The 25435-nt window shown below is 40.6% G+C and overlaps 1 protein-coding gene across 6 annotated transcripts in view; it reads left to right on the top strand.

The window, feature by feature from the left end:
• The window catches only part of ZBTB20 (zinc finger and BTB domain containing 20), a 642360-nt gene that overhangs the window by 39183 nt on the left and 577742 nt on the right, over positions 1 to 25435 (top strand). For 4 of the 6 annotated variants that reach the window (XM_042458096.1, XM_042458097.1, XM_042458106.1 and 1 more), the window contains exon 1: positions 9816 to 9995. The exons of the other annotated variants lie outside the window; for them this stretch is intronic. The gene's annotated coding sequence lies outside the window, so the exon portion shown is untranslated. Of the gene's footprint in view, positions 1 to 9815; positions 9996 to 25435 lie in introns of those variants that run through there. 6 annotated transcript variants of the gene reach the window in all.

A 25435-nucleotide genomic window follows, 5' to 3' on the forward strand; every position in this document is an offset into this window, starting at 1 on the left:
TGTCCCTCAGACAACTGGGGGGCCGAAGCCAAAAAATAAATAATTAAATAAAATAAATAAATAAAATAAATAAACCAGGACAAATATAGGACAAAATTTTCAAATGGCAGACACTTTTTTTTAAAAAAGTGGAGGACATGTGAAAAAATTTGCTGATTTTTTAAAAAATGTTAATATAAATGCATGTTTCTGAGGCTTCTATAGACAATTGCCCCCCCTTGCCCCTGCACGCGAGAGGCCAAAGCCCCCGGCGGCAATCGGCGGCAGGACCAGACTGGGGCCGGTCCCAAGGCCTTGCCGGGCCGCATCCGGCCCGCGGGCCGCAGGTTGCCTACCCCTGATTTAGAGCAATATAAAAATATAGTTTCTGCTTCAGATGTAAGCCCTATTTCTATTTAGAAGGATCAAACATCCAAAATACAGTTACAGTCAACCAGTGGTTACTGTCAGTTGGTTTATCATAGTATCTTTGGTTCACTTCTCCAAAAGAAAAGAAAGGCCTTTTTGACTTATCTCAAGGAGACTGCCTAGAACTGCCGACTCTTTATATACTGTCTTATCAGATAATTTTTAGTGGAACCTTTTTTATCTCCTGTATTCTCCTATCATATTTCTCTCTACAGACTGGCTGCATAGTTACTTTATCCAGGAACGATATCCAGCTGTTGGTCCATGAGCCTCTTCCACTCTAACCAATACATAGTAAAAATGTCTTAACTAGAAAATAAATACCAGCAAGTGGAGCTCACTAGAATTAAAACATAGGTGAGGATGAAATAATTTGCCTGTATTTTAATTCTAATATAACAGAAGTATGTGAATCATCAATTAAGAATCATCTAATATCATAAATCACTCTAGGTTTCCCATCACACACATTCATACAACATATTCAGGTACCAGAGAAATTGGTTTCATGCTGCCCAGTTTCTTCCACTTTGTTCCTCCAAACTGCAGCAGTCTCAGTAATCAGGAACTCACTACAGGGAAGAAATTCAGCATTATATCCAAACTGAGGCATCTCTCATTTGTCACTTTCCTGAGATGCTAGAATTTGAGACCACAGTTTAAAACTTGGATTGCTGTTCCTGGTTTGTTTGGATGCTACAAGCAGAAATCAGCTTCACATGAAACATCAAGCCAACTTGCAAGTGATTACCTGATTAGACAAGTCAGTCTGGCAGGAGATAAATGGGAAGTATCAGGCAGAAATCATCACCATCTTTGTATGCCTCTTTCCCCCAAAACTGGACCTCAAGGCAGCTTGCATGTTTCATCATGAAGAACAAGCTAGGATTCTAAGTTTTTTCAAATATGATCACATTCTCCTGAGTCTTTGGATGCTAAGACCGGTAAAGTGCTTGTTTCTTCTCTGCTGTCTGTTGGTTTTACAATGTAATATAGTAGTAAGGATGTTGAATTGGACTTGGAAGATCTCTAGGCTGACCTACCCCACAAATTATTGGCCCATTACAAACGGGCCTAAAAGTGCATGCTCCGCGCGTGCTAGGGTTAGAAAGGGGCATCCTTTCCAGACGCCCCCAACCCTAGCACGTGCAGAGCACGCACAAAATGGCGGTGGCCGTTCCACACGGCTGCCGCCATTATGATGTCACGACCATGCCGCCTCTATACGGGGCGGTGCGGACGTGACATCGTCACACTGCGCCAGGGCGCATAGTGCGCTCCTTTCCTGGCCGCAAAAGGAGCTCCGAAACAGAGCTCTTTTTGCCGTTTGCGTCGCTGGGCGCAGCCTTCAGATGGCTGCGCCCAATGACGCAGAGGAGAAAGGGGCCAAGCGGCCCCTTTCTCCTCCTCCCCGCCACCGTAGGGTGTCCTTGGGGCTTGAAGCCCCAAGGACAACCCTTTCCAACTCCCCACAGCCTGGAAAGCGGTGGATCAGGACCTCAGCGGCTGCCGCTCTGGCTGCTGAGGCCATGATCCGGTGGGGAAAAGGGGCGGGTGCAGGCTGCCACTTTTCGGCGGTCTGTAACCAACCATTGTGAGGGAGAAGAGCAACATATGCTGCCTTGAATTAATGCAATTAATTAAGAAATACATCTTTTAAAACAATTTATTTGTTTTTGTTTTGTTTTTGATATTTTATTATTATGCACTGCTTTAGAAATGTATATGGGGCGGGTTTAAAATTTCATATGACATATAAGACAACTTGTCTTATATGAAACAATATTATATTCTAATGTATATACTGCCATTCTCCACATAGAGCCCATGATGGTATATTGCTCCATGGACAGCATGGAGACTATGAGGAGACCTGTAATGGCACCTGCATTATTGCTTGTGAAAATCACTTGCATGTAGTGTGAGGCTAGCAGCTGAATCCTAAATTGATACCTGATACACTAATTGCCTTGTACTTATAACTGAAAAGGTGCTCATTCACATTGGGGATGCTATCTGTCTTATTTGCATGAAACTGTACATGCACTCCATCTGTACTTGGATCCCACAAGATTCTGTTAAGATGCATAGCAGTTTTCCATTCTGGCATTGAGGAAAACTTGCAGCCGTGACATAGGTAATTGCTCTGAAATATGTTTAGCCTACAGGGAAGTTGATTAGAGGTCTGAGGGTAGCAGAATAGAGCTCCATATGGGATGACTGTTGTAGTGGCCATCATACTGTGCTTCTAACATTTACATTTTCTCTAGGAACTGATATCTTGGAAGGGAATGCCCAAAGAACTGCACTAGTGTACCCCATTTATTTCTCCCCTGTTATTTACGGCTGAAATCTAAGTATTTAATAGTCATTTTAACATTCTGTGTTTCCAGTATATAGGTGTGTTATAGCTAGTTGCACCAGGTGATTGTCATGCCCTGGAATGTTGTTAACCTGGTAACTTAGTGAATTACAGGAGGGTTGAAATAAGAGGTTCAATATTCTGTCATGAATAACATTGCTCCTTAGGAACCATTTCAATTTGCAGTGAACTTGCAGGTGATTCTCAATGATACTTTATACTTTAAGATGGAGGTTTAGGGACCAACTGAGTTAATTGTTCTTCAGCTTTTTATTACTGTTGTTGTTACTATATATATATATATATATTTGCGTTGCTGATAATCATTTAGTGCAGGCAAACAAGGTGGTTTTTATTTATGTAGCACCAGCAGGTTAAAGAAGAGACCAAAATTACAACCATAGTGTTTCAGTTCAGGTTAACTACCCTAAGCTCTGAAAATAAATTGTTCTATAGCTACTATGAGATAGCTTATGTTAATGTACTAGATATTTTGGCCTGTAAAATACCTTACCCATTGAATACAAAGTCTGGCACAAGATTGTAAACGAGAGTAAAACAAAAACAAAAACTGAAAAGCAAATAGCTGGGAGCATTAAGACAGACAGTTAAAGAAATACTTTAATGTAGCATAAGCAAAAAGCCAAGAGAGAAATTGATTAGGCTGTTAGAGAAAAAAAGCAATGAAAGATATGCTAAAGGAGAAATTAGAGATTGTACAGGTGGATGAATCATATCTGTTCTGGATGTGGAAGATTTAGGCCCTAAAATTTATCATCATCATCATCATCATCATCATCATCATCATCATCATCATCATCATCATGCGCTTTTTCTGGGACTCGGAACGGCCTCACAGCATTAAAACAATACAATTAAAAACATTTTTTTTTAAAAAAAGTACATTAAAAAGGCATTATGTTATTATGGTATTAAAACAGATAGTTATTAAAAGAATAAAACATATTTGAAAAAGATAAAACTATGTATAAAGAAAAAACTGTATGATATTTTTAAAATGGTCCAACATCCCAGCCTGTCCTTATAGCAATTCCTTAAACGCCTTTGTGAACAGGTAGGTCTTCACCTGCCAGTGGAAGGCCATCAAGGAGGGAGCCATTCTGATCTCCCTGGGCAGGGAGTTCCAGAGTCTAGCGACAGCCACTGAAACGGCCCTCCCTTACATCCCCAGCAACTGTGCTTGTGATGGTGTTGGGATGGAGAGAAGGGCCTCTCCAGAGGATCTCAGATTTAGGGTAAGTAACCATACCTGAAATGATACCTTTGGGGACAGAATCTGAAGGACTAAGTTATCAAAAATTATCAGGTATCATGTTAAAAATTAATGAAACCCAAGGTCTAAATATCATCCACCAAAATGCTCTTTAAAAACTCATATTTGGCTAGTCTAGTATGCTGATAAAATAATGTAATTTGTCCCTAATATTAACTACTGTACCAGACTTCAGAATAGATATGTCATGTGGATTTTTAAAGAAGATCTAAATGAGGTTCAGACGATTACTACAAAAACAACTTAGAGATAAAATTATAAAGTGTATAGAAGGATAAGTCTTGAGGAAGACTGAATCTTGCTGAAGAAGTATCAATATTGCTTTTGGAAAGTAAATCCAGACTATCTGAAAGACTGTATGTTCCCATACAAATCTGCAAGAATTCTAAGATCATCAGGGGAAAGCTTTCTCTCAGTCCCGCAACCATCACAGGCTTGCTTGGTGTGGATACAAGAGAGAACCTTCTCAGGAACTGCCTTCCATTGGAGGTTAGACTGGTCCACTCTACATTCCTTACACAGACAGGGAAATGACAATTTGCAATGTTTTATCTATCTTTTAAACTTTGTATATCTTTTAGATACAATTGGTCCTCTGTATCCACACAATCAGCATTCATGGATTCAAATTCATGGCTTGAAAACATATTTTTTTTAAAAATCCAATAAGCAAACCACCACCACCACAACAACAACAAGAACAAATTTTATTTCTTTCCCACCTCTCTAAACGCTCGATGTGGGGTACATGTTAAAATACAAACACAATTTAACCCCCCCCCACACACACAAACATAAAACCAGCAGTTAAAATGCAATACTATAAAACCGTTAAAATACACCAATATAATACATTCTTTAAAATATACCAATTAAGAAGTCATGATTTAAAGTTGACTGGGTAGGCCTGCCGGAAGAGATATGTCATTATGCCATTTTATATAAAGGATACCATTTTACTGTGCTATTTTATATAATGGGACTTGAGCATCCATGTTTTTAGCATCTATGGGTGGTCCTGGAACTAAACCCCAGTGAGTACCAAGTGTCCACTGGAATTTTATATATACACACACTCACATATGAAGATTTTAACTGTTTTAATTATTTTACTGTTCATGTTTTTAAAGTGACTTTCTGGGAGCTGCCTTGGGTCCCACTTTGGGGAAAAGGTGACATACAAATGAAATAAATAAATAAAATATATCACAATATTCTATCAATTTTATTTAGAAAAAATCATTGTCCCGTTCCCCTTTCATCCTTCTGCCTTGTTCCCCACCTTTCTCCTTCTGTCCCCAGCTGGCTCCTTCTCCCTCCGTCCCTGGCTTCCTCCTCACCCAGAGCCGATTTGAAGTGGCACAATGAGTGGGGGCAACAATCATGCCAAAAAAACCCAAAAACAATTACACTGGGGTAAGAAAAAGATCTGCTTTGATAGTGGGAATGAGGGACCTTTTGGAATCGGTTTCCAACGCAGAGCATGGGCAAATTGGGAATCGGTTTAAACTGCAAATGGGAATGAGCCCTAAGAGAGGAATGTGTGGAATCTATCCCACAGAAGTCTTGGTCTTCTACAGAGGAGAATGGGGTAAGTGATCCTTGGAGTCATTTGCACATTCCTCGCTGCTGCCATTTTATTCCATCCCACAACCTGTGCCCCTCTCCTTTTCTGGTAGCAATTGCTGTTGTGGTTTTTTTTTTTTTTAGGTAGTTACAGTATTCTCTTATTTACTTGGAGGATGATAAATAGGCTCTCACTGTAACAAATCTCTTTTGTATACGTGGGAGAAACAAGTAGAAAGCTGGAAAATGGAGAAGAAACAGTTTTGCCTTGTATGTGCTTGTCAAAATAACCACAGAACATCGACATGGGAGAAAGGCCACAACTTTATTAAACCATTGGTAGGGTTGGCACAAAGCATAAGGTCAGGATCTGTGCAATCAAACAACCCTTTGTTGTTTGATTATCCAAAGCCGGGTCCCTACCCAGTGCTTGGGATGACCTAGGGGCTAAGGAACACCGCTTGAGCGCAAACCATGGCAACAGTGATGATATGGCAGCAGTGATGGAGCAATGCATTTTAGCTGCCCAGTAGAATGAGAGAGAAAGTGTGTGATGTATTCTCTTCCACTTGGTTTGGGGCAGGATATTCACTCAGCTCATGAGCCCCAAGGACTCCTGCCTTCATATTAATGCACGACACACAGATAAATTGTAATGAGAAGACTTTTTAGGAACTAACAGTGGACGAAACACATTTAGCAACATTACCTTCAAAAGCAGAACTAGATCAAACTTCTTGCCATGGGAATTTCAAACCGGTAGATGAATGTATTAAAAGAGGTAGTGGGTTGTTCTGTTACATTTCTTTTGCACATTCAAACTTTATATCACAGTATGGATTTTTGCCTTGTCCAAGCATATCTGCAAAGTATGTTAGATTTGAGTTTCTACTTACCAGATTAGCACTTTATCAATAGGACCTGCAGTACCTCTACCATAAAGTATAGTTGTAAAATGTAAATTATCATTATTGGAAATCTGAAATTTTCCTCCCAACCTCAGAAAATATTTGGTTTATTCTGAGCCCATTTGGAACATGTCACAAACTTATGATGTAAACTGGGAGTATTTCAGAAGTTGATGCCTATGGCCATCACTTCCAGTATAACTTCAGTGTCCCCACATCCGATCCACTGGTGTATCTGGCTTACTCTTTCAAGTAGCAGCATTGAACTGGAAGGTAGAATGGCTCTTTTTCTCCTTTCCTCTCCTCATTGGCACATGGCATTGCTGTTATTGCTATGAGCTAAGCTATGATGTGTTTGGTGCTGAGTAAACTATACTTTCCAGTGCTTCTGTTGGCTGGTTCACAGCCATAGCAACATGCCAGATTAGAGCAGGGCAAAACAATCCTATTCCCCCCCCCCCCCCCGCTATCCCTTTATTGGACCAGAAAATAATGCAAGTGGATTGGGAAGGTCTCCAGCTTGGATTAAAATCTGTGATGGAGAACTGTGGAGGCAGTAATGTTTACCTTCTCTTTGAGATGAACATTACAAGCTACCAAGATTTGTATGTGTGAGCCAGGAAATGTTGATTTTGGCACATCGCTTGTGTTTTACACCAATACTCTAGTGTCAGGTATTTGAAATGTAAGATTTTAGCCTAATTAAGCCATACTGAAACTAATTAAGCTTTTAATGTATGTTATGTGTATAGATGTGTCTGGCACTTCAAAAGAATGAGAGGATGGATTCGTGACAAAAGAAGTTTACAATTAAAGCACAGGCACAAAAGAAACAACAAAGGGATGATAGAAAAACTGAGAAATGGGGCAAGATGGCAAGATGACAAAAACTGTAACATGGAAAGAGCTTACAGATATATACTTGCTTATCAGACCAAGAAGATTATCTCAGCAGTCCCCTTGTCTCTGCAGCCATGCTAGAAAAATAAAATGGCAACATACTGATTGAAGAGCAGCCATTACCATATATTCTTTCATTGACATGCCTCCAATGTGCTCTCTTCTTGCCCTCTCCCTTAACTCTGCCCTTCCTTCTTCATGCCTTACCCAGCATGCCTTTAGGGGTTTTGTTTGGTTTATTTTGTCAACCTTTTTTTTGCCCAATTCCAGAGCTCTCCAGTCCTGATTTAACCTTTTAAAAAGATGTTTTAAAACTTTAGATGCTGCAGAGCTCTGGATTTGTGTGAAAAACTGAGAATTAAAAAAAAAAATAGGGAGGAGGGGGGAAAGGGAAGAGGAGGGGACAGTGACACCACATGACTGGCAATCATGCAAGTGCCCCAGAATGGCTTTTCACACCTGGGGCATTGCATGATTGCCAGTTCATTCATGGATTTTCGCCAGGGAGTGAAAAGGGATGATTGGGAGGTGGCGATAATGAGCATCACTGAATCCACTTCCTTCCCAGGGGAATTACAGTTTAAAAGCCACATGTGCTATTCTCCTATGGCACTGAATCCCTTTATGGATTTGGATATATTCAGGTATATAAGCCACATGGTTGTTAGAATTTGTGGCAATGGAGAGACTTTTACTTACCTATCCTTCTGTGCAGTAATGTCTTCTCAACCAAAACAAGTAAAAAAGACTCTCAAAGTATTACAGTATGAGTTAAGGCTTTCTTTACTCAGACAGCCACTGGTAAAATAATCTCTCACTCGGTAGAGCAGATTTTTAGAAGAAGATACTGATTAGCATTTTACTTGCATGATGTCTCTGTAAACATTGTGTCCATAATTTTGAGTACTCTTTCAATCTGTTTCGATAGAAGTTGACCAATATGTATCTCAGGGAATCTACCAAGAATTCTCTCCTGCCCATTCCAACTGCAACCTCCAGCAATGGTCCCCTAAGTGTACCATTTCCTCCTGTAGCTGTTTTCTCTCTCTTCCTATGTCTTTCCTGGTTTCAGGAATGCTCAGCACAGAATATATGATGTGCTTAACACAGAAGCTAAGTGTGTTGAGTGTGTCACAGAAGGCACATCATTTGACAAGTTGAGGAGGGTGGTTTGTGATTGAATTAAGGCTTTAGTTTGATCTAATGTTAAGTAAGCAAGCATGTACATCACCATACTGCTTAATGTTTTTCTGAAAACTGGTAGCACAGTAATAGCTTAATTTCTTGTCTGTGTGGTCCTGGCATACCCATTTGTAGCATATCAGTGGGTAGTTTGGTTGCTACCATGTGGGAAATACTTATTTGCAGCTCATGTCATGAGACATTTCTCAGACGTGCGCATAAGTTGAGAGTGTGCTACAAAGAGGCACGCGTGGTTTAGACATGGCAAATTGCTGAACTGTTTCCCCCCCTTTGGACAATGAGAGTGGTTGTTATTTTCCACTTTATTTATCAAACGGAGGAGCTGAAAGGGCTGTGTCTGGGACTTGATGGTTTAAATAACCATGGGCTGTTTGTAATTTGAAATACAGTTTATTTCTGTCCTTGTTACAGTATGTACTATATGTATTGCGCTATGCACTATACTGCAAGTTGCACCTGTTCTGACATAAGTAGAAGACATTATTATAGCTCTGTGTGTGTGTGTGTGTGTGTGTGTGTGTGTGTGTGTGTGTGTGTGTGGGAAAAGTGAACAGTGGAAGAATGGCCTTCTCTTAATTTGTTTACTGGCAGCCTCTTCTAGAGCCTTCTTCTCCAGCAAGATCAGTTTTCCCTGCCCCACTATTGTCTGGGGAAATCTATCTTCAGGAGTTGCTTTCTTTAAAAGATCTCATGCCCAGTAATCAGTGGGCTTTGTGTCCTTTGCCTGTCAAAAGAGATATGTTTACACCTTCCATGCATGCGTTAAAGCTATCAGGTTACAAAGCAGAGTGGCTGATGCCTTCCAGTCCTCTGGGCTAATAGGCACACACACACACACAAAATGTATTTATGATAATTACGTGGACTGCTTGGAACAATGCATGCCAACATCCTGTAACATAAATAAGGAAGGTGGGGCCAGCTGACATTAAACGGCTTGTTTGCCAGCAATCCTGATCCTCCACTATAGATCTATCTATATCTGTACCCTTCCTATGACAGGGTCTCAGCCTGGCAGCACTGAACCTGTTGCTGCATTAGCCGAGTTGTATTTTGCTAGATAGGGAAAGGAGGGTTGTCTGCTGTCTGGTAGGAGGGCTTTGTCTGTGTATGCCTTTCTCTCTCTCTCTGTCTCTCACACTCTCGCTTGCACTCTCTCTCTCTCTCTCTCTCTCTTGCTCTCTCTCCCTTTCCCGTCTCTGTGGTTTGTAAGGTAGGTTGCAGTGTGTGTATATACACAACATCAAGAGCAGGAAAATGGACTCATTAGGGAGGCAGGCAGTCATTACCATTCACACTGCACTTCCAGGGAGGCAGCGACTATGAGGAGACAAACTGAGGACTGGGGAGCAAGGTAGGCCAGCCAACTTTTATAAAAAAAAAAGAGAGAGAGAAAATTTGCTTTCTTCCCCCACTATCCTCCCTCCCTTGTCTATTATCTCCTCTCCTCTTGCTTTTTAAATTTTATTTTAGGGGATCTAACTTTGTGAAACATATATGGGAGCCTAAATTTGGGAGCATCTCTAGGCCTTCCTCCTCTGCAAATGCACTCACCCTCTTCCACTTATTTAAGGATGTACTCCTTTATAATAATTCACTTGAATTAATTTTTAATTTTTTTTTTAAATCAGTGCAGGAAACAAATATGTTTGTTTTTCCAACATTAGTTCCAAGTAAATCAATATCTCTCACTCCTTTAAAACAACATTCTCCGTATGTTTAGTGGCTCTCTGCTTTTCCCCCCTTCTGTTTATGCAATTCCATCTGTCTGTCCATATATCATGTTCTCCTTGTTTACTGCTGAATATTTTTGTTGTTCTTGAGGGTTTTTTTTTTTTTTGCTAGTATTTGCCAATGAGTTTTAACTATTAAAGCCGGTGGCCAGAGATTACAGTGACTGCTCTTTGTTTGATATCTGTTGTAAGCCCATATTTACTGTACATGAAAACAAATTGTAACCTGGGAAAGAGGCTGCTCTTCTATTCTGAAAGAGGCTCCAAAATAATTGTTATATTTTGAGACTGGATCTTCTCAAAGGCTTTATTTGCACATGTATCTGTCTCGGCCGATTCTTTCAAAAATAATTTTTTGCTGACAGTTTCTCAGAAGGATAAAAAAAAAAGAAAGGGCTGTACAGTATCTCTTATTTTTATTCCTCATTATACTAAAAGGGCCTGACTTGAGGAAGATGAATTGAAACTTTCTGTAAGGGAGTCTCTATCCCTGATTTCTTTCCCCTCCCCATCCCAATACACACAACTCTTCCCAGCACACTTTCTCCCTTGAAGTGCTCTCATTCTGTCTTGTTTTGCCTTGATGCAGGGGGGTGATACCTTTTACAAAGTGGCCACACGTCCTGAGATATATTACTCTTTCTTTCATTGCAACCCCTATATTGTTTCAAATACTGTACTGAAGATGTTTCTGAAAATATTTTTATTTCACTCAGGAAGGTGCTACGATGCGTGCTGTAGCCCATTTAAAATTGTTTGAGGATCTTTTCAAGCCAGTTCTCCTTCTGTTTTTCTCCCCTCTCCCCAAGGAAAGGCTTTTTATACTGATCCATTTAGCAGGGCTTTTAAACCTGAACTTATGTCAAGGCTGCCACAGAGTAAATCTTCTACTCTGTGGCTGTATAAAAAGAGGAGGAGAGAAAGTGGAAGGGAGTTACATAAAACCTTAAGGAGAATCCATGAGTAATTACTATGCTATAGAAAATGGATGCTAATCAGTGGGGATCTTTCAACAATGACAATCCATTAAAAAAACACAAGATTATTAAATAACACGAGAGAACCTTTATTTTAAATTGCATTATGCCTTTCTTGATAACACAAAGAAGGCCTTAGAGCTATTTGCCCAACCTACCTAGCACTGTAGCAGAGATTGTTCACATCACTCATTAAATTCATTCTTTCAGGAAGATAAAAAGTTTTTGATGCTATCAGTATGAGGCACTGAAAAACTGCTACACAGAAAGTTCTTTCTTTCTTTCTTTCTTTCTTTCTTTCTTTCTTATGTTTAAGCTTCCCACCTCTTGCTGGACAAGCCAAGTTAATTTAAACTAGAGCAACAAATGATCCAGTGGACTTGGCAGATAGATCTCCTTTTTGCTAGACTGCATTGTTTCTAGCCCCTAAATTTTAATCCAAGCAGTCTTGGAAGAAAATTCCTTTGAAAAGAGTTTTGTTTCCTTCAAAGTAAATCTTTTAGGACTGAGGTTTTTTCAGTACACCATTTCTACCCCCTCCAGATTATTTTACTTCATACAGTAATTCAGTTGTCCTTGTTCTCCTCTCCCATTTGACATTTAAGAGAAGCACATCAGGAATTGCTTGTACATCTGGATATATACTTCACTTTGAATATATATAAACAGAACATGTGGATGTATAGGCTTAAATGCATATACGGTTTTCGTGTCATTAGTTCCAAATCCTGGAACTTTGGCCTGGGAGTTAAGAAAGTGAGTAGTTAAGTGCCTCAGAAGGAAAGCTGTTTAGTGAACAACTTGGTGGGCTTCAGCAACAGTATTCAGGAGCCATTGATTCACCCCCTGGGAGGGGTATGCGTTTTCAAACACCTGATGCTTGTCTTTGAACCACAGATCCATGCTCTCATATAGGCTTTAACTCTTTACTTGTGGGAATTCTTCTAGGCCTTTTATTTTATTTAAATGTATGATTTACAGACTTTTGTGGGATGATAAGATGGCATACCAGCTGTTATAAAGCTTTTTAAAAAAATAATAAAAAAATTAAAATATATTGCTTAAATCTATGAAAGCCTCTGGCAAGCAAAATATCACATTTCAGGAAGGAATGCTGCCTGTGAAATACTTTTGCTCTTTTCTCAAGCAGAAAAAAACCTGCTGATTTTTTATTTTTTAAAGAGAGAGCTTCCCAGTGAAAATAATTAATTTTTTAATTAGGTATATTCTTGTAAAATATGTTAATCAAAATAGCAAAGTATGGTGGTTATTTGGTACTGAGCCAAAGGGATGTCGTTGCACCTTTGAGACTGAGTGAAAGAAGTTGTAGCATAAGCTTTTGTAGAATTGGTCTCCTTCCTCAGATGCAGACCAACTCAGCTATGCCTCTGAATTGATACGGAACAGTAGAAAGTAAACTTTGGTTTAGAAGACGGAACCATTTTTAAGCGATCAGCAATGGGCATTAACCAGCAGTTTTTGCAGTTTTTCAAAGTCCTATATCCCATCTAAAAGTAGAACATCCTATGGTATGTTTGGGTTGCTCATGGTGTGCTTTTTTTTTTTTAAGTGTTGGAACAGACAGTTATCTAACACACCCACTTGAGGAAGTACTCTGAAGTAGTTATTTCATGCTTTGCCATGCCCTTTAGCTAAAACAGTTTTAACTGGCTCCTGAAGGTGTATTCTTCTTTAACTCCTTTCAGAGTTTAGTCAGAGTTAATTTTTTTAAAGGGAACTAGAATATAGAGATACTAGATAGTCAGATTTGGTCAACAAACTGCCCCTAAAGGTTTATTTCTGGAGCCGTGTATTTGGTTTTTAGGATCCTGACACAAAGTTCACTGACTTCAGTGGACTTTGCCTGAAATCTTTAGGGAAGAGAGAAAAATCAATCTTATTTATTTTTATCTGGTGTTACCTGGCTATTTTTTGTGATCTGGTTTTCTGATTGAGTACAGATATTTTCTTCTCTTGATATTTTCTTCAAGTTCACTTCTGAGTGAATAGCTAGGTAGCATTAAAAATAGCAATACAAATTACAATTTTGAAGCCTCTTTTATGTTCTGATTTGTAAGGTTTTAAGTCACTTTAAAATAATCTTACCACATGCAAGTCATCTTTAGTTTTCAAGAACTGTTTCAAGCAATGTTCTGCATAGTAATAAATGGGGGGAAATAGCCGGTTCTGATTAGTTTTATGATTATGCAATTTTATTGGACTTATCTACGGTAAGGCAGCAAGGACATTTCCCATTGTGAGGGACTTAAAAACTGATCATTCATGTTTTATTTCTAGTTACTTAACTTTATTTTAAAAATGTAAACACTTATACTCTCCCTCCCCCTGCCCCTTTTAGACAGCAGCTCCTCTCTCTGCATAGACTTGGCAATACAAATCCTGCAGCAACAGGGAAACTGCCAATAAACAAAAGTGAAACTGGCTTCTTATAAAATATTTTGTCCAGCTCAAGTAAACACAAAATAAATAACATATATATATATATAAACTGAAGTTTTCCTGGAGAATCGTGTTGTGGGGAAGAGTAAAATTTTGGGGCTTTTTGCCGTATTTACTAATTTCCCACTGAAGCAAAAAGTTTGTTTCTTTTCAGGCTTTGGACCAATTCAAGTTAATTGCAACGTGTCCTGGATTATTTTTGGTATTCTGAATATTTGTGCTTGAAACTAATGTTTCAGCTTGTTTTCATTTATTTTTTTAAGTATAAAAGAACACAGTTTGCTTCCCTAGATCACTAGGGCCTTATCCTTTGGTTCCTTGATGCAATCATGCCTCAGCCTCTCAAAAACATTAACTGAAGTGTTTGTTTTTGCTAGAATTCAAAGAAGGCTATTAAGAGTTAAGGTTTATGTTGGAAATTTTTTATTCATTTATTTTCTTTAGATTGTCAAAATCAGCTCAGAATGGGTCAATGGCATTAAGAAATGGATGACCATATAAAGTGTTAATTAGACACAGAAAGAAGGATATCGTCCTTACAGTTTTTGAGGGACATAGCTACATAATGGATACCAATGAAATCCAATAGTATGGCTTCTGTTATATTTCATATGCATGTCATCTGTTGTGTATAAAATAAAATAAAAATTGCCATTTACTAATTTTATGGCTTTGATTAAAGGAGACGGAGGGGGACCGTCTCATGCCTTTCTTCATTGAATTGTGTGAGCAGGAAACACAATTTTTAAGGACAGGAACTTTTGTTGCTGCTCTGTCTTCTGTACCTGTTCTCTAAATATTATAGTTTGTTAAACTGGCACTCACAATATCAGAAGCGTGTTCTGATTTAGTAACATTTTATTGCCACGTGTACAAATAAGGAGATTATGAAATCAGTTTCTACTTTACCCTGGTGAATGCCCTATTCAGAACTGAATTCCAGTTACCTAATCCAAATTTTTAAAAAATTAACTAATATTAATTCCTCTGAATGGTATGTTAGGGTAAAAATATGTAGTACACACAGTTTAACTGGTACACTGGACTTGGTGGCTCACTTGAAGTGCTACCAGTTTTTAGACAACATTTTAGAGATATTGTGAACATGCTCATAGCCTTGTTATGTCATTATTTTACTGTCATCCATGAAAATTCTTGCCTGTCTTGCATGGCGCATTGCTACTATAGTTTTAATATTACACCTGAATCACTCTAGCTAGTCAGGATTTCAAATAATGATTGTGAAGCAAACTTGTTTGTTTGTCTCTAATAATATTTAGTTCTAGTATCAACATTACAGTAAGCCTTAATTCTAGCAGTCCAGGAAAGAGTGGGGAGAAAGTAGGGTGCAAGAAAGAGGTTGGTACCAAGCAGTACTCCATGGTTTTGAAACTGGGATGTTATTCTGAATTCAGCCATTTTGATCCTACAGTTAATGGCTGAGCATGAATACAAACTACCACTCCCTAGTTTTCCTATATTTCTGTACTGTTGCAGATAGTATAGTTTAGATAGTCACATTCTTTTCCACAGAAAATTATTTGCATTCCAGTCAGTATTTTTTTGTTTCTGGTCTGAGTGCAATCTTTTGCATACTTTTACATGGGAATAAGTCCTATTAAATTTAGTAGAAGTTGCTTCTGAATAAAGATCCAGAGGACTGTACTATCTTGGGGAAAATAGTTGGGCATGAGCATGTCCTTCATTTCACAGCAAGTTTGCACCAGTAAGTCACTTAGTGTGATTTGACAGAAGTAGGAAGATCTGTGTATACGTCTTTGCCTGTCACAATGGCTAGGCTATTTGTTGTTGTGTGCCTTCATGTTTCTGATTTACAGTGACTACAAGGTGAACCTATCATAGGGTTTACTTGGTGAGATTTGTTCAGAGGAGGGTTACCTTTGCCTTCCTCTGAGGCTGAGAGGCTGTGACTTGCCTAAGGTCCTTCAGTAGGGTTTCCATGGCTAAGTGGGGATTCAAACCCTGTTCTCCAGTTGTATCTCAACAAACCGCTACACCAACCCCCAAAGCATTGATTACTGACACAAGTCTTTTCTTTTTCTTTTTCTTCTTCTTTTAAAAGAAAAACAAAAGTTACATGTAGGTCTTTGAGAGACTGTTTTTCCTAACTCAATGGAATTACAGTTTTTCTATAGAAATGGGAAAACTGGAAGAAGTTGCATGGGATTACTTTGAAACCTTTGCTTTTAAAGAGATATTACTGAAACTGATGTGTGTAGATATCTGATATGCAAGCTACCCCAAAACAAGGCATGATTTAAATAGGAAAGTTGGTTGTGGAATATGGGGTAACTGAAAGATAATTTTTGTTTTAATCTGAATTTGTGCAAATCTACAGTTAACCCACACTTTGGGTTGATAGGATTACTGTGTTGGCTGGGTGGGACAGCCCTCATCGATGCACTGTATAAGTTCTTTGGAAAGTCTTGCTTGGTCTGCTTTCCTGTTGTGGGGAAAACGTTCGCTGGCCTGAGCTTTGTTCATAGGGAACCCTGCAGATTGAAAAATCAGCTGGATTCTCTAGACAGCCACACAATCTTAATAAAGGAGCTGCCTTAGGCCCAAATCCTATTGTTAGTCCCGAGTAGAATAAACTCATTGAATCAGCAGGATTGACTCAACAATTGAATGAATAGATCTGCTCTAGTTGGGACTAATACACAGGATGCCAGCCTTAGTTTTCTCAGCTCTACAGAATACAGAGGATGAAACGCCATGCTTAGGAGCGGGCGCTCTTCTACAGGATGGAAGAAGTGGCCATGGAGACTGCTTTTTGTGTGTGTGTCTCCAGACTTCGGCGGTAGGAGTGAGACCATAGTGTTAGAAGGCAGTGGTCATTTTCTTCCCTTATGTGGCAAGAACATCTTGAACTACTGATGACACTAACTCATAGAATCATAGAATCAGAGTGGCAAGAGACCTCAAGGGCCATGATATCCAACCCCCTGCCATGCAGGAATACCCAAGCATACCCAACAGATTGCCATCCAGCCTAGGTTTAAAAACCTACAAAGAAGGAGACTCCACCACCTTCCAAAGGAGTGTATTCCACTGTCAAATAGCTCTTATAAATTATGTTTTTTCTAATGTTGAGGTGGAATCTCTTTTTGCGCAGTTTGAATTCATTGCTCCGGGTACTATTCTCTGCAGCAGCAGGAAATAAATTTGCTCCATCTGCATTATGATACCCCTTCAAATATTTTAACAGGGCTATCACCTCTTAACCTTCTCTTCTCCAGCCTAAACATGCCCAGCTTCCTAAGTCCTTATAGAGCATGTTTTCCAGACCTTTCACCATTTTGGTTATCCTCCACTGGATATACAAATCCTTTTTTCATTGTGGTACCTGGAAATGCATGCAGTATTTTAGGTGGCCAAACTAGAATAGAGTGATACTGTTATTTCTATACTTCTATACTTCTATTGATGCAGCCTAGAATTTCATTGGCATTTTTACACAGCCACATCACACTGTTGACTCATATTCAACTTGTGGTCTACTAGGACTCCTAGATCTTTTTTACATGTACTGTTGTCAGTCTAGGTGTCCCCCATCCTATATCTGTGCATATCATTTTTTTCTACCTAAGTGCAATACCTTACATTTCTCCCAGTTCAAATTCATTTTGTAAGTTTTGCCTCAGCTTTCTAAGCTATTAAAGTCATTTTGAGCTTAGTTATACAGTAACTCAGTTATAGCACTGTGCATGTGGCCTCTCATATTTCTTCACCCTGCTTTTGGGCAGAGAATTGGGGTATGCGCACATGGTTTCACCTAGGCTGTATCCGCATTGCAGAGATAATCCAAGTTGACACCAATTTAAATGCCTTGGCTTAGTGCTATGGAATTCTGGGAACTATAGTTTTGTGAGACATTTACCCTTCTCTGCCAGAGAGCTCTGGTTTAACCTGGATTATATCTGCAGTGTGGATGCAGCCTCATTTCTCCAGTTGGAGGAGACATTCTGCAGCAGTTTCTCTAACTTGAAGCTCACCATCAAAGTTTGGTACTTATGTAAGGTGATAATCATGTAATAGGGGCCATACAGACAGTCAAAAATAAAGCTGCTTCGGGTCACTTTGGAGGTATGCTGTTTAAATGATGCATGCATCCTAAGAGGCCAGAAGCTGTGCCATAGCTGTGGTTTAGTCCTTAGGACTGGAGCGTGGCTTTGGCATGGCTTCTGGCCTCTTAGGACACATGCATCATTAAAACAGCATACCTCCAAAGTGACCTGAGGCAGCTTTATTTTGGTCTGTCTGTATGGGTCCTATAGAAAACAATTAACATGTATATAGTGCCATGATATGTGTTTTAGTTTATGTGTTTATTATGTTATAAATAAAATATTTTCAAAAGCTCACCATCAGCAATGGCAGTAACCTAGCTTGTTTTTCCTATAAAGACTGTTGTGTCATTTCTCCCCTTACCTCTGCAACTACCAACAGTACAACTGACTTCCTATTATTTGTGTTTTCTTCATAATGCCCATAGCTATTATTCTGTGGCTGTGTTTGTATAGGTATGTACCATCATAGGTAGGAAGGCATTAACTCTGGTCTATACTCACACACCAAAGTGGAAGAGAAAATTTTATTAAATGGACTTATTTATTTCATGGAGACAAGAAAAGAAAAATTCCAGAATGCTTCTCAGAAAAAAAAATGTCTGCTGAGAAATTTTGGTTGAGCTCCCCTTTCATTCTTGAGGGTTCAGCTCCTTCTCTAGGGTTACTCAAATGTAAAATGCCTAAAGCATAATTGTGATTTTGTCTCTCCTACATGTTAATGCAGCATTGTAAAATTATAAATAAACATCCTACCTCATCTAGAAGAAGACAGAGTTTAAGATAAATGAAGAACTGGCTTGAGGGACATTTGGTGGCATAGTGGAATATGCTTAGTGGAGCCTAGCTTAGTTGTAGTACCACTAATAAAAGCTGGCATGATTGTAAGGGACATGTGAGAGTAAGCCCTTATTTAGAGTACATTATTGTGGACTACAGAAATATTGAAGAGTTTGGACATTCTCAAGATTTCCCTCATCAAGATATCTTTCCTATACATAATGTAAAAAAAATTGTCAAAAAAAATTAAACTGATAATTTATATCCTCCTTTTAAAATGTTATTCAGTGTCACTTTTAACAAAGTCTCGGTACAAAAGACATGAAATATAATTTTAAAGAAATAAGTGAGAAATATTGTAACAAAACTCAGCCCATTATGTTGGCATGGAGTGGGATGGGTTGCACTGTGGTAGAGGCCATTATCACTGCTTCCAGGCTGGGCTGAGCAGCTCCTTTGGGCTAGAAGGTCTCAGGCCAAGTACAGTGGACCCTTGTTATATGCTGGGGTTTGGTTCCAAGATTCCCCCATGGATAACAAAATCCGTGGATGCTCAAGTCCCATTAAATATAATGACATAGCAAAATGGTGTCCCTTATAAAAAATGGAAAATCACGGTTTGATATCTGAAATTTATACTTTTTTGGAACATTTTCAAACTGTGGATGCTTGAATCCATGTATAAAAAAAATCTGTGTATAAGAAGGGGCGACTGTATAACACCGGCCACATGCCTTCATGAGACTCCATGGGATTTAGTGGGCTTGTGTAGCCCCCAAAATTCTCAGGTAAACCATTTTTGCCTTGACCACTGGTGCAGCTGACCCACCCTCCATTAATTCTAAGGGCACATGTAGTTCATATAATGGCCTACCTAGTATACTTCTCGCTATTCCTGGCACTGGTTCAGTGATTGTGTGTTTTTGGCTGCTTTGTTACAGCTGGTGACTAAGCAGGTGAAGAAGGAGAATGTGGAACATTTGTGAGGAGGCTAGATTTCAGGTTTGGCTTACTGAAGTTCTGTCCCATCTTGGTTTGTTTTTGTGGCAAATGACAGCTCCGCATTAAGCTAATCCCAAACCAGACTGCATCTTTGTTACTTGTTCAGATTGTTCCATGCTATTTTCTGGCAATGAAGTTGTGTCCATCTACTTTTATCCATAATATAAGAGGAGTCCAACTCTTCTTTCTCAGCACAATTGAAAGCGCTACAATTCTCTCACTGTCATGAGAATGGCAGATCCTTACTGTACATGAGAGCCTGAGAATGGCCTGGGCTGGTCTGCCAGGCCTGGCCTGGCCTGCTGTGGCTGAAGCAAAGGCTTGCTGAGCTAGTGGAAGCTTCGATTCACATCTTTTCCTCTATCAGGAGGCAGGTAGCACTTTTGAAACTTCACCAAATTGTGGCATGGAGAGGCATCTGGAAAAATCTTATTTATTTATTTCCCACTTTTCTCCCAAAGTGGGACCCAAAGCTTTAAATATTTTCAACATAATTCCTAAGTTGTGGGCAAAACTGAAAATCAAATCCTATATTCACTTACTTTGAAGTAATCCTCATTGAATTTAGTGTGATTTACTCCTTAGTAAACAATGTATAATGTTGAGATATGAGTCTCAGAGGGAACTTTTTAAAGGGTCATTTCAGAAATTCTTGTGTGGCTTGGATTGTGAATACACATGCACATATTGTTTATCCCTCCATTTTGTTTGTGAACATTAGATCATTCATAGGTTTGCAGACCATTCAAATTGAAGACAGCATGATGAGTAGTAGATGTCTAAGACTGTCTATATCCAAAGTTCCAATAATATAGAACAAATCAAGGAAATATAATAAAATTGATTAAGACTTGAATGCAGGTTGATGAAAAACTACAGTGATTTCTTACGAATTTACTAAGATATATTGCCGACTGTACAAATATCAGAAGGTTACTAACAAGACAGAATTTAGTAGAGCCAGACAGAATTTTAATTTTACCTTCTTGGTTGCCTGCCAAAACTGTGGAACACACAGCCAGAAAAAATTCCAGGATCTCTTTTGCTCCTATTTAGATGTCATCATGGCACTTGTATTTGCTGTGTATGCATACTACATCATCATGTGTTGGTCAGTTGCTAAAGAAGAACATGGGCTGACATAATTTTGCAGTATAATCAGCAATGTTTCACTTGTACCATATAGTCTCCTGGACACAGCTGTACAGACAATGTGAGCATCCTACAGCACACCATTCAATGAGCTGAATTTTTCTCTTAACCAAGGCTGACTGTTCAGTGCTCCTGGAAGATCTTTGCTGTATTAGGTGGCGGTACATTAAAATATTTCAATTCATGCCCTGAACATTCTCAGAAAGGAGCAGATGCATTCCTTATTCTTTCACAAAGGAAGACAATTTTGTCATGATTTAAAGCAATGCTTCTCAGTCTTTGGTCCTCCAGGTGTTTCTATCCAACTTCCAGAAGTACCAGTGAGTGTGGCCAGTGCTCAAGAATTCTGGGAGTTGAAGTCCTAGACATCTGGAGGGGAAACATGTGAAGACCACTAGTTTAAAATGTTCTACCATTAGACTGATTTTTTTTTAAAAAAAACTTAGTTTCTCCCCCTTTTGAAGGCAGACATTTTGGACATGTTCAAACGTACAGACTGCAGTGCCAGCATTTTTGAAACAACCCCCTGTGATTTATTTCCTGATTTATATCTGGACTCTCCTCCAAAACTGGGACTCAGTGCAACACACTAAAAAGGTACCAATCATGCCACTTAGTCCCTAAAACATCAGTGGGAATTTCATTTTCCAGAATTAGTATGAATTCTGCATAGGGACAGAAGAGAATGTGGCCTAAATAGTCTTGATGTTGGAATTTGTTCTTTCTGCCTTGTGGATGTGTTATTTCATTAGTCTTAGATGTAGGCTATATCTAAGAGGAAAGAACTGGCAAACCACATCTGAGTATTCCTTGCCTAAGAAAACCCTATAAAATTTATGGGGTTGCCATAAGTCGACATGTGACTTGAAGACAAACAGAGAGAGAGAGAGAGAGAGAGGAGCTATCTGTGATGTTTGGCCCTTGGTAATAATATGGAGTAGCAATCAGTATCTATTTCACCCCTGCTGCCCCCATATCTTGCTGAGTATATCTCAAGGACTCAGTAACAAATTTGCTTTCTACATTTGGAGAACCTATTTTGTGTTAGATTCTTAAAGTCATTAAGGAGATCCTGCCTTTCTCAGTATGGCTGTTGTTTGTTAACTGATACCTATTGTTAACTATGGAAAGGCAGTACAGGACAGGAATAGGCAGTGTGGTTCATAGGGTACTGCAAACCTGGGATACCCATTGTAGCTCTTCAGGGCCCCACATATTCTCTCTGATTCCCTCCCACCTTGAAAAATTCTTGAAGGCAATTGTAGGAAAAGAATTTGTGCCTGTAGATGACTTTGGAGGGTGCAGTTTTCCCTCAAAATGCAATTCCACTCGGATTTTTATTGGCCAAAAAGGCCTTTTTGGAAGCTAGGAGTGACCAGCATGGACCTTGGACCTTCAGAAGCTGCTCATCCTTGCTGAAGGGTTGGACCTAAAAAGTCCATTTACCCCCCCCCCCCCAACCCCCACCATTCCCTTCCCCTTTTGTGTTGTGTCTTTTTAGACTGTAAGCCTGAGGGCAGGGAACCATCTATAATAATAATAATAATAATAATAATAATAATAATTTTTATTTCTACCCCGCCTTTCCAAATGCATGATCAAGGCGGCTTACAAGACAAAGAGCAATAAAATACAATTAAAACATCACAATATAAAAATTTAAAAACATCATTACAGGAGGTATGGACGGGAATCTATACAAATCGCATTCACCAGGGGCAAGAAAAAACAATGTTTGCACTAATCTGGGGGCAAAGAAAACAAAGGAACAAGGAGCAGAGAAGAAACACTATTAACTAAAGTGGAAAAGCCAGCTGGAATAGATGCATTTTTAATTGTTTCTTAAAAGAAACTAATGATGCAGAGGAACGGAGCTCTACAAGAAGCTTATTCCACAATGAGGGGGCAACAACAGTAAAAGCCCTCTGTGAGGTCCTTGCCAGATGAGATTTGGGGACCTCTAACAGATTTGTCCCGGATGATTTGAGTGTGCGGGGCGGATTATATGGGGAGAGACGGTCCTCCAAGTACGCTGGACCCAAGCCATTTAGGGCTTTATAGGTCAAAACCAACACCTTGTATTGAGCTTGGAAGCGAACGGGTAGCCAGTGGAGATCTTTTAAAATAGGTGTTATGTGGTCCATCCTGGAACTACCAGCGACCAGTCTGGCTGCGATATTCTGCACCAGTTGTAGCTTCCGGGTTTGGTACAAGGGTTGCCCCATGTAGAGCGCATTGCAGAAATCCAATCGAGAGGTTACCAAAGCATGTACAACAGTTTCAAGGTCCCGTCGGTCCAGGTAGGGGCGCAACTGGCGTATCAGCCGAAGCTGATAGCAAGCACTCCTGACCGTCGCATCCACCTGAGATGTTAGATGGAGCGACGAATCAAGGAGTACTCCCAAGCTGCGCACTGAGTCCTTCAAGGGGAGCGTGACCCCATTCAGGACAGGCTGACAAATCTCACCACCCGGAACCGAGGGACCTATCACCAGTACTTCCGTTTTCCCTGGATTCACACTGAGTTTGTTCTCCCTCATCCAGCCCATTACCGACGCCAAGCAGGCATCAAGAGGAGAGATGCCACCCTTAGTTACTGCATCAGTCGGAGACACAGAGAAAACTATCTGGGTGTCATCAGCGTACTGATAACACCGCACCCCGTGTCTCCGGATGATCTCTCCCAGCGGTTTCATGTAGATGTTAAAAAGCATAGGGGACAAGATCACTCCTTGAGGGACACCAGATGTAAGGGCCCTCTTATCGGAGCGACAGTCCCCCAGCTCCACCATCTGGAATCTACCCGAGAGGTAGGACCGGAACCACTGCAAAGCAGTGCCCCCGATGCCCAACTCTCTCAGGCGCTCCAGAAGGATACCATGGTCGATGGTATCGAAAGCCGCTGGGATGTCCAAGAGCACTAACAGGGACACGCTTCCCCTGTCCATGCTCAGGCGGAGGTCATCAACTAAGGCGACCATGGCAGTCTCAACTCCATAGCCCGCCCGGAAGCCGGTTTGAAATGGGTCCAGAAAAACGGTGTCATCCAAGATCGATTGAAGCTGGAAGGCGACTGCTCTCTCAATCACCTTCCCCAGAAAAGGTAGCAGCGAGATGGGCCGATAATTATTGTGACTCAGGGGGTCTAAGGAGGGCTTCTTAAGCAAGGGCTTAACCACTGCTGTTTTCAATTTAGATGGGAACTGACCCTCTCTTAAGGATGTATTAACAATGCGGTGCAACAAAGTCAGCACCGCATCTCCCCCCTGAGCTGCCAACCATGAGGGACAGGGATCAAGAGAGCACATCATCTTCCTAACGCTTCGAAGGATCTTGTCCACTTCCTCGGTACTGACAGACTCAAAGTGATCCAGTATAACCGGGGCCACGGACGCTTCAGACGCCTCTCTTATAGGATCTGCACAAATACTGGCGTCAAGATCATCCCTAATCTGAGAGATTTTATCCGCAAAGAAGTTGTTAAATTTGTCACAGCAGGCTGTAGATGGAGCTAAAATAGGACTCAGGGAGGGAGGGAGCTGGGTTAACTCCCTCACAACCCTGAACAGCTCTGCTGGACGCGACTCTGCGGACGCAATCCGTGCAGCATAGAATGAGTTCTTTGCTGCACTTATTGACACTCCATAGGCTTTCAAATGAGAGCGAAGGAGTGTCCTGTCAGGTAAGCGCTGATGTCTTCGCCAGTTACGCTCTAGTCGTTGGGCAGCCCGCTTCCTTCCCCTGAGATCTTCCGTATACCAGGGTTATTTGTTGGAAGCAGGCCGGAAAGGACGCTTGGGAGCGATACTGTGTATAGCCCTGGAGAGATTAGTATCCCAGATATTGGTCAGGGCGTCAACAGAATCACCATCAGTACCAGTCGTATATCCCTCTAGGGCTTCTTGGAACCTTTTGGGTTCCATCAGCCTTCGAGGGTGGACCATCCTAATGGGTCCGCCACCCCCGGGGGAGCTTAAGGTAGAAGCCTTGATTCGAGCCTCAACCAAGAAATGATCCGTCCATGACAAGGGAGAGATGTTTGAGATCTCTACCCACGGAGCCTCCATGTCCATACTAAAGATCACATCAAGGGTATTACCAGCGCAATGCGTAGGCCCTGAGACTAGTTGAGACAGGCCCATGGCTGTCATGGTAGTCATGAACTCCCGAGCCGCACCTGTTGGAATGTCACTGGCCTTGAAAGGGATGTTGAGGTCCCCCAGGACAAGAAGCCTTGGGGACTCTAACACCAGTTCCGAGACCAGCTGTGTCAGCTCGGCCAGGGAATCTGTTAGTGCACGGGGTGGCCTGTAGACCAACAAAATCCCCAGACTGTCTCTGGCCTTCAGGGACAGGCAAATACACTCGATGTGATCCGTTTTCCGGACTGGGATCCTGGTTAAGGAGAAGGTGTTTTTATGGACCAAGGCGACACCACCCCCCCGTCCACCTAACCTGATCTGGTCCTTAACTGAGAACCCGGCTGGGAGGGCCTGGGCCCACACTGCCTCACCCTCAGGCCCAAGCCAGGTCTCAGTAATGCACGCCAGGTCACAGTTTTTATCCTGCAGAAGATCGTATATAATGTGGGTCTTATTCTTT

Source organism: Sceloporus undulatus, chromosome 3 (genome assembly GCF_019175285.1).
Source record: "Sceloporus undulatus isolate JIND9_A2432 ecotype Alabama chromosome 3, SceUnd_v1.1, whole genome shotgun sequence".
Lineage (NCBI taxonomy): Eukaryota > Metazoa > Chordata > Lepidosauria > Squamata > Phrynosomatidae > Sceloporus > Sceloporus undulatus.